The sequence below is a fragment of the Hordeum vulgare genome, chromosome 3H, assembly GCF_904849725.1.
Source record: "Hordeum vulgare subsp. vulgare chromosome 3H, MorexV3_pseudomolecules_assembly, whole genome shotgun sequence".
Taxonomy (NCBI): domain Eukaryota; kingdom Viridiplantae; phylum Streptophyta; class Magnoliopsida; order Poales; family Poaceae; genus Hordeum; species Hordeum vulgare.
In genome coordinates this window covers 6,362,579-6,380,019 of record NC_058520.1, presented here as the reverse complement: position 1 = coordinate 6,380,019, position 17,441 = coordinate 6,362,579, and the positions used below count along the sequence as shown (strand labels likewise).

The following is a 17,441-nucleotide window of genomic DNA, read 5'->3' as shown; positions in this document are numbered from 1 at the left end:
GCGACAGTCATCCTGAATTTTAATACGTTCCTAGAGAAAGCTAAGTTGAAAGATGATGGAAGCAACTTTGTAGACTGGGCTCGTAATCTTAAGCTAATCTTACAAGCTGGGAAGAAGGATTATGTCCTTAATGCTGCGCTAGGAGATGAACCACCCGCTACGGCTGATCAGGATGTTAAGAACGCTTGGCTAGCACGTAAGGAGGACTACTCAATAGTTCAATGTGCAGTCTTGTATGGCTTAGAACCGGGACTTCAACGTCGCTTTGAGCGTCATGGAGCATTTGAGATGTTCCAGGAGTTGGAGTTTATCTTTCAGAAGAATGCCCGGATCGAGAGGTATGAGACCTCCGATAAATTCTATGCTTGCAAGATGGAGGAAAACTCGTCTGTCAGTGAACATGTGCTCAAAATGTCTGGGTACTCAAACCGTCTAGCTGAGCTGGGGATTGAACTCCCGCAAGAAGCTATCACTGACAGAATCCTTCAATCACTGCCGCCAAGCTATAAAGTCTTTGTGTTGAACTACACATGCAAGGGATGAACAAGTCTCCCGGCGAGTTGTTTGCGATGCTGAAAGTCGCAGAGTCTGAACTCCGTAAAGAGCATCAAGTGTTGATGGTGAGCAAGACCACTAGTTTCAAGAGAAACGGCAAAAGCAAGAAGGGCAATTCGAAGAAGAGCGGCAAGCCTGTTGCCAATCCGCCGAAGAAACCCAAGGCTGGACCTAAGCCTGAAACAGAGTGCTTCTATTGCAAGGGTATGGGTCACTGGAAGCGCAATTGCCCCAAGTATCTGGCAGATAAGAAGGCGGGCAAAGAAAAATCAGGTATATTTGATATACATGTTATTGATGTGTACTTAACCGGCTCTCGTAGTAGTGCCTGGGTATTCGATACCGGTTCTCTTGCTCACATTTGCAACTCGAAGCAAGAACTGCGGAATAGACGAAGGCTGGCAAAAGACGAAGTGACGATGCGCGTAGGAAATGGTTCCAAGGTTGATGCAATCGCCGTCGGCACAGTGTCACTTCAGCTACCATCGGGATTAGTGATGAACTTAAATCGTTGTTATTTAGTGCCTGCGTTGAGCATGAACATTATATCTGGATCTTGTTTATTGCGAGACGGTTACTCTTTTAAGTCTGAGAATAATGGTTGTTCTATATCTATGAGTAACATCTTTTATGGTCATGCACCGAATGTGAGAGGATTGTTCATATTGAATCTTGATAGCGATACGCATATACATAACATTGAGACCAAAAGAGTTAGAGTAAACAATGATAGCGCCATATTTTTGTGGCACTGCCGCTTGGGTCATATTGGTGTAAAGCGCATGAAGAAACTCCATGCTGATGGACTTTTGGAGTCACTTGACTTTGATTCACTTGACACGTGCGAACCATGCCTCATGGGCAAGATGACTAAGACTCCGTTCTCCGGAACAATGGAGCGTGCAAGTGACTTGTTGGAAATCATACATACCGATGTGTGTGGTCCAATGAGCGTAGAGCCACGCGGCGGATATCGTTATTTTCTCACCTTCACTGACGATTTAAGTAGATATGGTTATGTCTACTTGATGAAGCACAAGTCTGAAACATTTGAAAAGTTCAAGCAATTTCAGAGTGAAGTGGAAAATCATCGTAACAAGAAGATCAAGTTCCTACGGTCTGATCGTGGGGGTGAATATCTGAGTTTCGAGTTTGGTGCTCACTTAAGACAATGTGGAATTGTTTCGCAGTTAAAACCGCCTGGAACACCACATCGTAATGGTGTGTCCGAACGTCGTAATCGTACTTTGTTAGAGATGGTGCGATCTATGATGTCTCTTACTGATTTGCCGTTATCATTTTGGGGTTATGCATTAGAAACAGCTGCATTCACTTTAAATAGGGCACCATCAAAATCCGTTGAGACGACACCATACGAACTGTGGTATGGCAAAAGGCCGAAGTTGTCGTTTCTTAAAGTTTGGGGATGTGATGCTTATGTCAAAAAGCTTCAGCCTGAAAAGCTGGAACCCAAAGCGGAAAGGTGCGTCTTCATAGGTTACTCAAAAGAGACAGTTGGGTACACCTTCTATCTCAAATCCGAGGGCAAAGTGTTTGTTGCTAAAAACGGAGCTTTTCTCGAGAAGGAGTTTCTCTTGAGAGAATTGAGTGGGAGGAAGATAGAACTTGACGAGGTTGTCGAACCTATCATCCCTCTGGATGGTGGCGCAGGGCAAGGGAAAACCTCTGTCATTGCGACGCCGGTTGAGGAGGAAGTTAATGATGATGATCATGAAACTCCAGTTCAAGTTTCTGTTGAACCACGCAGGTCGACGAGATCACGCGCTGATCGAGAGTGGTGCGGTAATCCCGTCTTATCAATCATGTTGTTAGACAACAATGAACCTGCGAATTATGAAGAAGCAATGGTGGGCCCAGATTCCAACAAATGGCTGGAAGCCATGAAATCCGAGATAGGATCCATGTATGAGAACAGAGTGTGGACTTTGGAGATACTACCTGAGGGCCGCAAGGCTATTCAGAACAAATGGATCTTTAAGAAGAAGACGGACGCTGACGGTAATGTGACCGTTTATAAAGCTCGACTTGTGGCAAAGGGTTTTTCACAAGTTCCAGGAGTTGACTACGATGAGACTTTCTCACCCGTAGCGATGCTTAAGTCCGTCAGAATCATGTTAGCAATAGCTGCATTTTTCGATTATGAAATCTGGCAGATGGATGTCAAAACGGCGTTCCTTAACGGTTTCCTTAAGGAAGAGTTGTATATGATGCAACCCGAAGGTTTTGTCGATCCTAAAAATGCTGACAAGGTGTGCAAGCTCCAGCGATCCATTTATGGACTGGTGCAAGCATCTCGGAGTTGGAACAAACGCTTTGATGAGGTGATCAAAGCATTTGGGTTTATACAAGTGGTTGGAGAATCTTGTATTTACAAGGAAATGAGTGGGAGCTCTGTGGCGTTTCTAATATTATATGTCGATGACATATTACTGATTGGAAACAACGTAGAGCTTTTGGAGAGCATAAAAGGTTACTTGAATAAAAGTTTCTCTATGAAGGACCTAGGAGAAGCTGCTTACATTCTAGGCATTAAGATCTATAGGGATAGATCAAAACGCCTGATAGGACTTTCACAAAGCACATACCTTGATAAAGTTTTGAAGAGGTTCAAAATGGAACAGTCCAAGAAAGGGTTCTTGCCAGTTTTACAAGGTACGAGATTGAGTAAGACTCAGTGCCCAGCAACTGATGAAGATAGAGAGCATATGCGCTCCGTCCCCTATGCTTCAGCCATAGGTTCTATCATGTATGCGATGCTGTGCACTAGACCGGATGTTAGCCTGGCCATAAGTATGGCAGGTAGGTTCCAGAGTAATCCAGGAGTGGATCACTGGACAGCGGTCAAGAATATCCTGAAGTACCTGAAAAGGACTAAGGAGATGTTTCTCGTGTATGGAGGTGACGAAGAGCTCGCCGTAAAAGGTTACGTCGATGCAAGCTTTGACACAGATCCGGACGACTCTAAGTCGCAAACCGGATACGTATTTATTCTTAATGGGGGTGCAGTAAGCTGGTGCAGTTCCAAGCAAAACGTCGTAGCAGATTCTACATGTGAAGCGGAGTACATGGCTGCCTCGGAGGCGGCTAAGGAGGGTGTCTGGATGAAGCAGTTCATGACGGATCTTGGAGTGGTGCCAAGCGCACTGAATCCAATAACCTTGTTCTGTGACAACACTGGTGCCATTGCCTTAGCAAAGGAACCACGGTTTCACAAGAAGACCAGACACATCAAACGACGCTTCAACCTCATCCGCGACTACGTCGAGGAAGAGGACGTAAATATATGCAAAGTGCACACGGATCTGAATGTAGCAGACCCGCTGACTAAACCTCTTCCACGGCCAAAACATGATCGACACCAGAACTGTATGGGTGTTAGATTTATTACAATGTAATTCACATGGTGATGTGAGGGCTGGATTATTGACTCTAGTGCAAGTGGGAGACTGTTGGAATTATGCCCTAGAGGCAATAATAAATATAGTTATTATTATAATTCTTGTATCAAGATAATAGTTTATTATCCATGCTATAATTGTATTGAATGAAGACTCATTTACATGTGTGGATACATAGACAAAACACCGTCCCTAGCATGCCTCTAGTTGGCTAGCCAGTTGGTCAATGATAGTCAGTGTCTTCTGATTATGAACAAGGTGTTGTTGCTTGATAACTGGATCACGTCATTGGGAGAATCACGTGATGGACTAGACCCAAACTAATAGACGTAGCATGTTGATCGTGTCATTTTGTTGCTACTGTTTTCTGCGTGTCAAGTATTTATTCCTATGACCATGAGATCATATAACTCACTGACACCGGAGGAATACTTTGTGTGTATCAAACGTCGCAACGTAACTGGGTGACTATAAAGATGCTCTACAGGTATCTCCGAAGGTGTTAGTTGAGTTAGTATGGATCAAGACTGGGATTTGTCACTCCGTGTGACGGAGAGGTATCTCGGGGCCCACTCGGTAATACAACATCACACATAAGCCTTGCAAGCAATGTAACTTAGTGTAAGTTGCGGGATCTTGTATTACGGAACGAGTAAAGAGACTTGCCGGTAAACGAGATTGAAATAGGTATGCGGATACTGACGATCGAATCTCGGGCAAGTAACATACCGAAGGACAAAGGGAATGACATACGGGATTATACGAATCCTTGGCACTGAGGTTCAAACGATAAGATCTTCGTAGAATATGTAGGATCCAATATGGGCATCCAGGTCCCGCTATTGGATATTGACCGAGGAGTCTCTCGGGTCATGTCTACATAGTTCTCAAACCCGCAGGGTCTGCACACTTAAGGTTCGACGTTGTTTTATGCGTATTTGAGTTATATGGTTGGTTACCGAATGTTGTTCGGAGTCCCGGATGAGATCACGGACGTCACGAGGGTTTCCGGAATGGTCCGGAAACGGAGATTGATATATAGGATGACCTCATTTGATTACCGGAAGGTTTTCGGAGTTACCGGGAATGTACCGGGAATGATGAATGGGTTCCGGGAGTTCACCGGGGGGGGGCAACCCACCCCGGGGAAGCCCATAGGCCTTTGGGGAGACACACCAGCCCTTAGTGGGCTGGTGGGACAGCCCACAAGTGCCCTATGCGCCAAGGAGAACAAAATCAAAAGAGAAAGAAAAAAAAGGAGGAGGTGGGAAGGAAGGGGGACTCCCTCCCACCAAACCTAGTCCAACTCGGTTTGGGGGGGGGAGAGTCCTCCCCCTTGGCTCGGCCGACCCCCTTGAGGGTCCTTGGACCCCAAGGCAAGGCCCCCTCCCTCCCACCTATATATACGGAGGTTTTAGGGCTGATTTGAGACGACTTTTCCACGGCAGCCCGACCACATACCTCCACGGTTTTTCCTCTAGATCGCGTTTCTGCGGAGCTCGGGCGGAGCCCTGCTGAGACAAGGTCATCACCAACCTCCGGAGCGTCGTCACGCTGCCGGAGAACTCTTCTACCTCTCTGTCTCTCTTGCTGGATCAAGAAGGCCGAGATCATCGTCGAGCTGTACGTGTGCTGAACGCGGAGGTGCCGTCCGTTCGGTACTAGATCGTGGGACTGATCGCGGGATTGTTCGCGGGGCGGATCGAGGGACGTGAGGACGTTCCACTACATCAACCGCGTTCTCTAATGCTTCTGTTGTACGGTCTACAAGGGTACGTAGATCACTCATCCCCTCTCGTAGATGGACATCACCATGATAGGTCTTCGTGCGCGTAGGAAATTTTTTGTTTCCCATGCGACGTTCCCCAACACGCCATACCTTATTTTTTTGTATTTTTTAACTAGGTATATATACATCGATCTGATTTGTCTGATCGCTAATAATAATCGTCAAATGTTTTGTTGGGCTGAGATGTAACATTCCACAAGCATGTCGGTGGGGCAACTAGCATCCATAATATGTCAAAGATAACACATGAAGATTGTAAAGATCAAAGGGCAAGTTTGAAAACTAAATTAACAACTTACAACAAAGAGTCACTAGTCAAGTATGAAATTCCAATACCAAGTATGTATGACACCATCACAAAATGGGGAAAATCAATAAAAGGTGGAATAAACAATGTCACTGTTGATCATTTTTTCCATGTGGACACCTTCAATGTTGCTATAGTCTCCATCACCATGGAGCTTGATCATCGTTGTAATGAGGAATCTTCGGAGCTCCTCCAGAATTTCTCTTGTCTTGACCCGAGAGACTCCTTTTCTAGATTTAATATCGATAAGCTTGCTCCATTCACTGAGATTTATCATGCGAATTTCTCTAATTATGACCGTGGACATATACAAGATCACCTTGAGCTATTCATTATGCATATGAGAAGAAATGAAGATTTTAGAGATTGTCATGATAATGCAAGCCTAGCTAAAAATATGTTGAACTTGAAAGGCACATCATGTTCCCCATGGTTTATCGCCTCATTGAGTTGGCATTGCTACTACTGGTAGCGACGGAAACAGTTGAAAGGGCTTTTTCAGCAATGAAAATCATCAACACCGAGTTGCACAGCAAGATATCCGATGGATGGCTTATTGAGTTAATGGTGTATTACATTGAGCGAGGGATATTTAAAAGTCTTGATCTTTGTAAAATTAAGGAAGATTTTCACAAGAAGGGTAGGGCACTACCGTTGCCTGGGTAAATCTTTGCTTATCAATATGTTTTAGGTTGTTTTTTTACTTAAAATATGTTTGCGTTTTCATTGTATTTGCCCATTTTGTTTAAGATTATATGAAAATATTGGTGTGCAGTGATGGTTCATAATATTTATGTTGGTTGTGCACAAAAAAAATGGCTTAAGAGTTCGCTCCACCTCAAAAAAGTTTCGTCCTCCGCCACTGATTAGCTTCACAACTGAAAATTGGAAATCTGATGTCACAAAATTTAGTTGCATTTGCATCACTTGTCACTATATTGATGCTTCATGGAAACTAAACAAGCGGATAATTTGGTCTAAGAAACTAAATCCACTGTATGATGGCGCAACAATTGCTGATGAAGTTTACTTGTGCTTTCGTGAATGAAAACTTGACACAAAAATGATGCCATGCTTGATAAAGCTTCATACAATGACAGTTTAATCAACTCTTTGAGAAGTCATTTGTTGCATGCCGGTGCTTTGCCTCTGTTTGGTTGCTTCTTTCAAATCCGTTGTTGTGCAAACATATTGAATCTAGTCGTCCATGCAGGTTTGAAATATATTGATAGTTCAGTTGGGAAACTTAAAGATGGCATAAAGTACATCAAAGCTTCTTCCATTAAGATCTTCACATTCTATGACACTGCTGAGGACATCTTTCATTTGAATGCCACAAGAAAACTTCGAGTTGATATGCCTGCTTTTGAATCTAACATATTGAATGCTAGAAAACTCTTTGTACTTTTCCTTTCTTGACAGATAAAGTTATGGCTTTTATTTTATAAAACCCAAATAAATGCATGTGCGTACTTTTTCTTTCTTGACTGTTTTTTGCAAAGTAGGGAGCGTTCATGCATTTATTTATTTGGGTTTTGCATACGCAATAATTTTGCGTGTAGTTTTCATGCTATAATATTATTATATACGCAATAATTTGCCGTTTATTCCGACTGACATATTAATGATATGTCAAAATCTAATTGATGTTTTTTCGTGTTTTTGGTAATGGAGAGACATTCACGCTTTAGAAAATTCCATGAAACTTCAAGGAAGTTTTGTTGAAATATGGGGTGGTCTTTAGCCCTGTCCAACAATTTCTGAAAAATCTCTAAGGGCTTATGTCGGTGTCATGATAAAGGGATGGTGAAATGTGTAGTCCTACCTTGTTAGTGGAGGACTTGGACCTATTTATAAAGGATTCTCTTTCACATGTTATTGAAGCTTGAGAAGAGAAGTGATCCTCGCGCACTTCTCCATCGCCCGCCACGTCTCGTCATGACGCGTTGCGGTTGCAGGAATGAGTCGAGCCGAGCTCATACCCCACGATCTGAGCGTCGGATCGTGGGTTGTTGCCGTTTCGGACGTGCGTCCACCCCACGTCTCTTCACCCGAACGTGCATATATATGTGAGGCGTCAATCAACCCTAGCCATCATGAACAAACCACATCCTCTTCATGCGTGCCGCCCATGTCATTCATGATGCTAAACCCCGCTTCTCTGTGAGAGGGGCGTAGGTTTTGGGAAGCGACTGCTCGCCGCCGTTCGTCCATGTCCGCTGCATCGTCTATGTCCGCATTGTCTTCATCATGTGTCAGTCATCCAAAGTCGACTATCTCGTGGACAAGTAGGCCTCCAAGGATGTCGTTGTCGCTGCTGCTACGATCAACTAGCCTAACGGAGGGTATGACCCGCTTATCCCTCTCCTACTTATTATTGTGTTAACCGCACTTGCATTATCTGTAGATCTCCAACAAGTTCACGATTGAACATTCTTTCCCCCAACAAGTCTACTGATTGTGTTTACAAACTGTTCACTCTCTTACAGCAGTGGAAGCATCCTCTTGTTAAAGATGGAGATAATTAAAGATGTTGTGGAGCAACTGCTAGCGCGTATCAAGAGCACGGGTTCTGAGTTTCACTCCAATGATCGTCGTCCTCATATGCCCCCTTGAAGTTCTGTTGTGGCGGGTTCCTTAGTTTTGCTTTGTAGTGTGTAGGTTATGGGCCACGTGCCTTTGCATCCCTATGAGCTGTAATCGTGCTGCGAGACAGCGGTTTGCTTGATACTTTATCCTAGTCTTTCTCTGGATGATGTGAACTTTGATCCGTGGCTTTATATTTATAAAGTTGTCTTTTGCCTTTTCTTGTCCTGTTTTTTTAGGGGTAAGGCCAACTTTATTCATCAAAAACCACAGACAGTGGGATACAACGAGGATTATGGGGTTGACCCAGCCATATGTGACGGCCTGGACCCAAACCTAGCGAGAACTTAGCTAATTTATGTGCTTCTAAATTTGCAGCACGGCCTTTAAAAGAAAAATTACAATTAAAAAGGAAAACTCTAAGTGAGATTTCATGGACTATGAAACCGTTTCGCCCTCCTGCACCCTTCTTAATATCTGCGACTGTTTGCTTTGAACTGTTTGGATATGCAGGAAAATTATTTTCAAATTGTCAGCCCAGATTTCGTTGTTTGGAATGATGGTACAGGATTTGGGCTAGAAAAAGTTGGCCCAATTCCTACACCCCCGTCGCGTACCTGTTCGCTCGCTCAGCAGGGGATCGCGAGCTTGCAACCGGCGGCGGCGACTCCGGTAAGATCTCCGGCCCTCCTCTCCCTCTCCCACCCGCCCCCTCCCTCCTCTCCCTCCCATCCGTCCCCTCGTCCTCTCCGGCCCTCCTCTCCCTCTTGCATCCGTCCTCTCCCTCCTCTCCAGCCATGAAACCCTAGATTGGGTCGGGGATGGCGCAGAGGAATAGATGAGGTAGTACAAGGCCGGCGGGAGGCCGGATCGATCATGGGTGCTGGGCACTGGATGGCTGAGATTGAGGGGGCCCATCGAGTTCTTGTGCCCGCCGCTGCGTTCGTTACGGGGCTGTTGCTTGTGTACGAGTCTAAGTTTGGAGATATGACGGGGACTGAGCGGCAAGTAGAGATGAAGAACAACTTGTCCCAAGCCAAGCATGCAGTTCAAGTTCTGAACCGTTCGCTTCTACTATTGGGATCCAGTGTTTTGGAATTTGACCATGTTGTGAGCAACTTCTCGCTCTTGGACCCAACAGCACATGCTGAAGCAGAAAGTTCACTGTGTGAGGCAGCTAATATGTGCCGGTTAATTCAGACCTTTGCCGGCGTTCTGCAGTTCCACCTAGAGGCTTTTCAAGAGATCTACAGTTCTGGCGTGTTGTTCCGCACCCCCAGTAACCAGGAGTGAAGTATTTGGTAAATACTTCTATCTCTTAGTTATGTATTTTATTGTTTAATATATTGATAGCCTTTTTTTTTACGGGTCTTTTAACATTCTTTGATGATGTAAGCCAAGTTTGTGATTTGTGCACTGAATTGATGCATTATTTATTTTGCTTGTGTTCTGTATGCAGTAGAGCAGAGCTCTATGAATGCTCTTATTCTTGCGTAGTAGTTTCATATTATCTAGGTAGTTTATATACCCTACTTCACTGAATTTTCTCATTATTTAGAAGATGAGTTGGGTATGTGTCTGTGGCATGGCCGAATTGATGTGATGTAGTAATTTAAAATGTAGATCATGACACCGACGGTCGCTTAAGACATGTTCTGTCTTGGTAAATATAGTAAAAATGCATACTGTTGTGTACATCAAGCTGATCAGTACTCCTATCTTAGGTATATTTGACAAGGACTGGGTCAAGATGAACCCACTAGGATTGATGGTATCGTGTGATGGTATTCAAGCATGACTCTTTCCACTAGGATTGATACTATCATGTAATGTTTATTCAAGCATCGACTGTTTGCTTCGCAGCTGTGCCGTCGGTTCTTATGGCGTTTTGTTTGTGCAGGCCTGCAGGGTAACATCAAAGTTGTTGCTTTGGACAAGTCGTGGTAGCAGGGAAAGGCTTGCTTCATTTGAAGCAGCTTAATTCGCCAAGGTTCCTGTGGAGTAGATTCGTACGTAGTTGGTGCTAGTAAAATGAACGCTGGAACTGTTGGCATGGGTGTTTTAGCCCCGCCCCTTCTCGGGTCTACTTTGAGACCGTAGATTTGAGGATTTTTGTTCAAAAGGACCCCCTGTCGAGTGGGATTGTCAAAAAAGACCACCTGCGAGTGCAAATGGCTAAAAAGACCCCCACCCCGGGCGGCGGCAGGCGCGCCAGGCGGCACGTGGCACCTGCCGCCACCGCAGGAGGCGGCCGGGGGGCCTGCCGCCACCGCCCCTGGCGGCCAGCGCGGGATCCCGTTCCCGCCCACTCCTGTCCGTAACGGACAAGGCCGGGTGGGCCCTGCCGCCTCGGGAGCAGGCGGCCAGGTGCCCTTTTTTCCGCACGCCGGCACTGTCGATGATTGATTGCGCTGATTCCGAGGCTCCTTTCCCGCTCGAATTTTTCCCGCGCGGCCGGGCAGAATTGTGGAAATTTTTCCCGCTATCCACCGACGAAACAGTGCGAAATTTACTCCTTTGCTCCGGTTCGGACAGTGCAATCCTTTTGAACAAAAATATTGTGCAAGTTGCACGGATGGCTAAGTGCATGGAGGGCATATACTACGGATATTTTGTTGGGCCGTGGTTATCCCCCATCCCTCGAACCAAATCAAGATATCCACGCTGGTGAAGGCGGGCGGTTTTTTCCGTGGTTTCACGGGGCTGTCATCTTTGGGTCAGCATTGTTCACCGCGGCGATTTTAGAGTGACTCTTTGTGTCCTGGTCGACACTATTCGTTACGGTGGTTTCGTGGGGCTTTTATCTCTAGGTCGACATTGTTTACAATAGCGTTTCTTATATTTATTTATAGAGAAAGTATGTTTTAGCTCTCGATCAAATATTTTGAGAGTGAATGTTTGATTGCTATCGCAGCAGTGACACGCGATAACGACGGACGAGCAGTGCAATAGTTTCCCGCCTAAGTTTCCCGCTGCAGTTTCTCGTTTTCGCGCCCTTTTTTCCAGCGTAGACATCCGACAGAGCCTATAAAAGGAGGCAGGGAGTGAAACTCTCTTCACCATCAGACAGACTTCAAAGCACCTGCACCTCCATAGTCAGTATGAGTTTGCCTTGTTCGGATCAGAGCATTAGGCCTAGGAAAATGCAGAGTGCAAGCTTGCCTCGGGGGGTGGAAGCAGTTCGATGTTGGTGCGGAGATGTCTGCAAGGTGAAGGAGGTGACGGATTTTTCAGATTGGTTGGGCATGAAGTTTTTCATGTGCGCCAATTATGAATCTGATCCACCCGAATCTATTTCTGCGTACGTCAGGCCTCCGATATGCTCAAGTCATCCAGATTATTGTTATTTGATTTTATTGTTTACTTGAATCTGATCCATCCTTTAGTCTCCTCCTCCTCTCTGCATGTACTATCGTTGGATTGACACGGAAATGCCGGACTGGGCGGTGACCGAGATTCGTGAAAGAGGTCGCCGTGCATGGGCTAGCTTGGACTTGGAAGAGCGTCGTGAGAAGGCTGAAGCAGAGGAGAAAGCAGAGCAGAAGAAAGAGTGGGAAGATTACTGTGTGGAGCAGAGGGCTATTCTTGATGAGATGAAAAGGAAAAATCAAGAAGAGAAACTTCGGCTGGAGGAGGTTTACAGACAGCGGGAACAGGCCCGTGAAGCTGAGAGGGAGAGAAAGAGAGAAAGGGCTCGTGCCGCCAAGGCAGCAGAAGAAGCTGGTGATGGAAAAGGAAAATATCCACGTTGGACTCAGTAGATTTATTTTATTGTATGTTAAGTTGTCTTAGTTGTATCTTATTTCTACAAGATGTATCTTAATTTCGGCAAATTGTATCTTAGTTTCCGCAATGGGTATCTTAATTTCAGCTACGTGTATGTTCATTTTATCCCGCCATTTATTTCCCGCCTCGCTTTCCCGCCATTTTATCCCGCGTATAGCTTTGCCGCCAGTTTGTTCCCGCCCTTGCTTTCCCGCCCTTGCTTTCCCGCCCTCGCTTTCCCGCCTCGTTTTCCCGCCATTAGTTATTCGTCTCGCTCTGCTGCACCTATAAAACCCCCTCCAGACCAAGGTCGGTAAGGAGTGTGCTGAAAATGTCTCATTATCCTTTCGATCGTAGTTTTCATAGTGATATGTCCGAGTGTCTTCTGCGCTTAGCTAGCAATTTCAAGATAGATAATAGAATAGTTTCATGGGACGAACTCATCAGTAGTGACACGCTACTGAATGAGGTTGCCCACGCATTAGCTAGGAAGGGGTGGCCTGCAAGGACATATGAGGAGATTCGGAAAGAACTTCTGCGGTTGAATGAAAGATGGAAGAAGAAAGGCCAACACATACGCGGTGGAGGTGGAGTAAAACATCCCTTCTTGTGGATTGACGATAGTGAGGACGAAGACGATATCTTCATGCCGAGTACCAAGAGCGCGTCATCGACGAAGGCCAAGAGCGCATCATCATCGAAGGCCAAGAGTAGCGCTTCGTCAAAGGGCGAGAGCTCTGCATCGTCGAAGGATGACGACGACTTTATGTAGTTTTTTTTATGAACTCTACATCTTAATGTATCTTATTTTATGTATGTTATTTTATGTATGTTATTTTATGAATCTTATTTTATGTATCTTATTTTACGGAAGCAACTTCAAATATATCGCGAACTTTTATTTCATGAAACTACATAGATGTCTTGTACGTACATCTGAAAGTTTGAAACTGACATAGAGAGATGCAATTGTTCGCACACATACATAGACGAATCACCCTATGCGACGACGACCAGCTGGCCTTGCCCGACGACCGGAGGGTGACAATCGATCAGGGGGTCTGTGTTCACGAAGACCACGACCGTACTGTCCCTCGTGTTCCTGTGTCTGCGACTGATGCATAGGTGGTGGAGTCTGAAATCCATATTGAGATGATGATTCTAAATTGTAGGTGAATGGTTGTGACTCAGAATTGATGTAAGATGGACCAATAACGTCCTGCCCGAAAAAATTATTTATCATTCCTGGGAGCGTGCATTGAGTATCATGGGTTTCTGTGAGTATTTCTTTCTGTACGCCACGCTGGGTATGTTCATCTCCCCATGATGGATCATTAATTTCCTGGTCCACGAAAAAATGTTTTTAAAATAAATTATGTGTAGCAAAAAGATGTGTAAATAGAAGTTATGTAATTGCTTATTATAATTGTACATACCTGTCCGCTGTTGTAGCTTTGTGCTCCCTCGCTTGTCTCAGCCCAACGATTCTCCTCGGGCATCCTAATCCCTCGTGTGGGCAGATATGGCTGAGATCCTTGAATGTGTGCGTCATATGCTGTATATGCATCCTGCTCCACGAAATGAGTCTGTTCAGGTGTCGATCCTACATCTGGAGCATTTACCTGTGATGTCTGCCCATGTATTGGTAGAGAAGAGTCATGTCGTGGAAGTGTCGGCATAGTATTACGACCCTCTGCCCACCGCATGGACGACGACGGCGCCCCACTCGGTCTAGCTGACCTCGGTTCCGGAATGTTGTACGCTGCAGTGACAACGTCGTTCTCTGTACCGCATCTCGTAATCCTTGTGCTCACGAATTCGCTAATTTTTTTAAACCACGACCTGCGTTTAGGATCACTTCCCTCGGCTCGCATTCCTTCACTCGCCATCGCTTGTACTTGGGTGCAAATATCAATCTGAAAAAAATCGTTGTTCGTTGGTTAAATTGTTCATGAAATGATGGACCTGAATAGCAAGATGTTGATTATTACCGCGGAGTCACGATAGTAAGCTGATGATGTGTCCATCCGTCTCTGCAACTGTTCCATATGCGTTGGATGTGTTGGCATCGTAGGTGGTTCGCTCGTCAGTCTAGTACGCGTGCTCATGCGATACCAATTATAGTACGCTTCTGTCGTAGTTGCATCGTACGTTCTGCATAAATAAATTAACATTACTAAATTGACATCACATTCTGTATTTTATACGGTTCCACAAACCATAGATAGAGTAAATTGCAGCGAGTCATCCAAAAGGCACTATCTCTCACGCATTCCACTGGCATGTGTTGCGAACCAAATACCATATCAATGTGCGCCTCAGTCACGGGTTCCATGTTATTAGTGAGTCGTTAAGAAGCTCAAACTGATCATGGTATATGGGGTAACAATTTTTTGCAATTTTAGTAGACCATTTTTTTCGACCCAGCATCCACCGAGTGGACATAGTTACAACACCCTCACCATAGTTGTACGGGGTTGCGGGTTCTACTATCTGCGGTCGTCCTACAGGTAAGTATTCCCAGGACCACAACTGTAGAAACTCGTAGGAGACACAAAGTAATGGAGCTTTAGATGTGAATGCCGTTTTTTGAGTGGCATCACACAACCCTCGGTATGTGTGAGAAAGCAAAGCAGAACCAAAGCTATATGGTGGATTTTGGGGTAAAGGTTCGTCAACTATCTTTGCGGCAAAATAGATGAGACCAGGCAAAACTACATCCCCGTGAGAATTAGGAAACATCACACCGAAGAGCCACAACAAATATGCAAACAAGTGTCTCTTCGTTGTCTCAGGATCAGCATGGGTAGATAAAATTTCGAAGTTAATACGAAGCCAGCTGTGTGGGACACCTCGAGGCGGACCAGAACGATCTGATATGGGCATTTCGAGCCTCAGACGGGCAGAGACATCTGCTGGCCAATTAGGAGAAACTCGTGGATGTACCACTGGCACACCTCTAATTGGTAAAGCTGTGATCATTGACACATCTTTTAGAGTAGGTGCAAGCTCTCCACATCGAAAGTGAAATGTGTGGGTCTCCGGTCTCCATCTATCAACGAGGGATGTCAAAAGGGATGGGTCGGCAGTAAAACTACCTCGACGAGCTGCGATGTTCGCAAAATGTAGGAGTCCATAAGCCTCAAGGTGTTCAAGGAACCGATTCTCTATTGACCAGGGCGTCTTTACAGTTCGAAGCCGGAAGGTCTGAGGAGGATTTTCATGATTTGGATTTATGAAAAGCTGGCAACGGTGGTGGTTGTCGTGATAACCATTCAAAAGCTGGGGCATTTCAGCCATAACCTGCAATCACGATGAAAAAAATTAAATATTCCGAATATTACATCACGATTAAATTAAAATACATGTTCCGAATATTACATCACGATTAAATTAAAATACATGTTCCGAATATTACATCACGATTAAATTAAAATACATGTTCCGAATATTACATCACGATTAAATTAAAATACATATTCCGAATATTACATCACGCAGTGTTGTTGTTACGATACGGACAGTCCCTACGCGGGTGACCAGCACACCTACATACGCGGCATCGTCTTGGTTCTCCCAACTGGCTGTGGTCCATGTCATTGCGATGACGCCTAGACTGACGCCGTCCCTTGCTGGTTCGCATCAATGCGGGATCTGGAACCCATGTGGTGCCTTCTGGCCATAATTGCTTGTAGTTCGTATCAATGCCCCATGCCCAAAACTCACCGTTCCAAGTGTTGTACAAATTGTGCATGTTGAAGTATGGTGATAAGTACGACTCGACACTAATTTGTTGATCTGCAGCTGCCCGCAATACGTGACTACAAGGATATCCCAGAAGCTTGGGCTTGTTGCAAGTGCACTCACACGAGGTTGCGCCAAGCGTCACAGCTTGTTTTTTTGCTCCCCTGTGGTGACCATTCACAAACTTTGCTCGCACACTAACTTCCCATTTATTCCTAAGTGCATCTACCTGCCTGCACCCATGTCTTTGCGACTTCTTTGCTTTGTCATCAAGATGTCTTTGCATCTTCTCAGACCAGGTCTTGTTCAAATCAACTAGCGCCTTGGCAACGGTGACTCTATCTGCAAAGTATGACACAGTCCGGTTCCAAGTTTCATCAATTAGTGCTGTGATAGGTAGTGCCCTCACCCCTTTAAGAACACCATTGTACACCTCGGACATGTTGCTTGTCATTATACCGTATCTAGCGCCAGTGTCATGAGACTGCGCCCACTTGTACAAATTGGGACAATTCTCATTAATCCACTGGCTCAAATTTATTGCTCTTCGACGACCCCTCCGGTCTTCTCTCGCCTGGAGGGATGCGCGCTCGATCTGATCATTGATACCTGCCCAGATAGCACTCATTTTTGCTGTAGTTTTCTGCATGCACATCCTCTTGAATAGCTTGAACCAATCTTTGTTTTTGAATTTCGAATAAAAATTAGCTGCCAAATGCCTCATGCACCACCTTGTCTCCAGATCGGGCCACCCCCAATCTGGATCTTGTGAAGCCTTAATTATCTCAAGCGCGCTTAATAGTCCGGTGTTGCGATCAGAGATGATGCAAACCCCTTCCCGGTCTTTGATGACACCCATCTTTAGGCAACACAGGAACCATAGCCAACTATGTTTGTTTTCGCTCTCCACTAGTGCATAGGCAATAGGAAGAAGTTGATTGTTTGCATCAGCTGCCATCGCCACTAAGAGTGTGCCCTTGTACTTTCCTGTGAGAAATGTACCATCAATTGATACAACCGGACGACAATGCTTGAATGCTTGTATAGTCTGGGCGAATGCCCAGAATAAGCGATCCAGGATTTGCTCGTCCGGGTTCAATGGATTTGGACGTTCTTTCCGGAAAACTTGAGTCCCCCTATTAGCAACTGAAATCTGATGCAGCATTCTAGGGGCAAAAGAGTACGCCTCCTCATAGGTTTCATACAACCTCTGAAATATCTTTTCCTTTGCATGACGAGCCTTGCTATAGCTGACAGGGAAACCAATCAGATCAGA

The 17,441-nt window shown here is 45.2% G+C and overlaps 2 long non-coding RNA genes across 2 annotated transcripts; one reads left to right on the top strand and one right to left on the bottom strand.

Moving 5' to 3' along the window:
* The first annotated feature begins 9,373 nt into the window (after positions 1-9,373).
* LOC123439179 lies at positions 9,374-10,778 on the top strand. Its single transcript, XR_006630043.1, has 2 exons — positions 9,374-9,957; positions 10,557-10,778. It is a non-coding gene; the product is annotated as an uncharacterized LOC123439179 (long non-coding RNA).
* Positions 10,779-13,299: 2,521 nt separating this feature from the next.
* On the bottom strand, positions 13,300-14,000 carry LOC123439178. Its single transcript, XR_006630042.1, has 2 exons — positions 13,858-14,000; positions 13,300-13,763 (listed from the first exon to the last, which is right to left on the bottom strand). It is a non-coding gene; the product is annotated as an uncharacterized LOC123439178 (long non-coding RNA).
* Between the last annotated feature and the right edge of the window lie 3,441 nt (positions 14,001-17,441).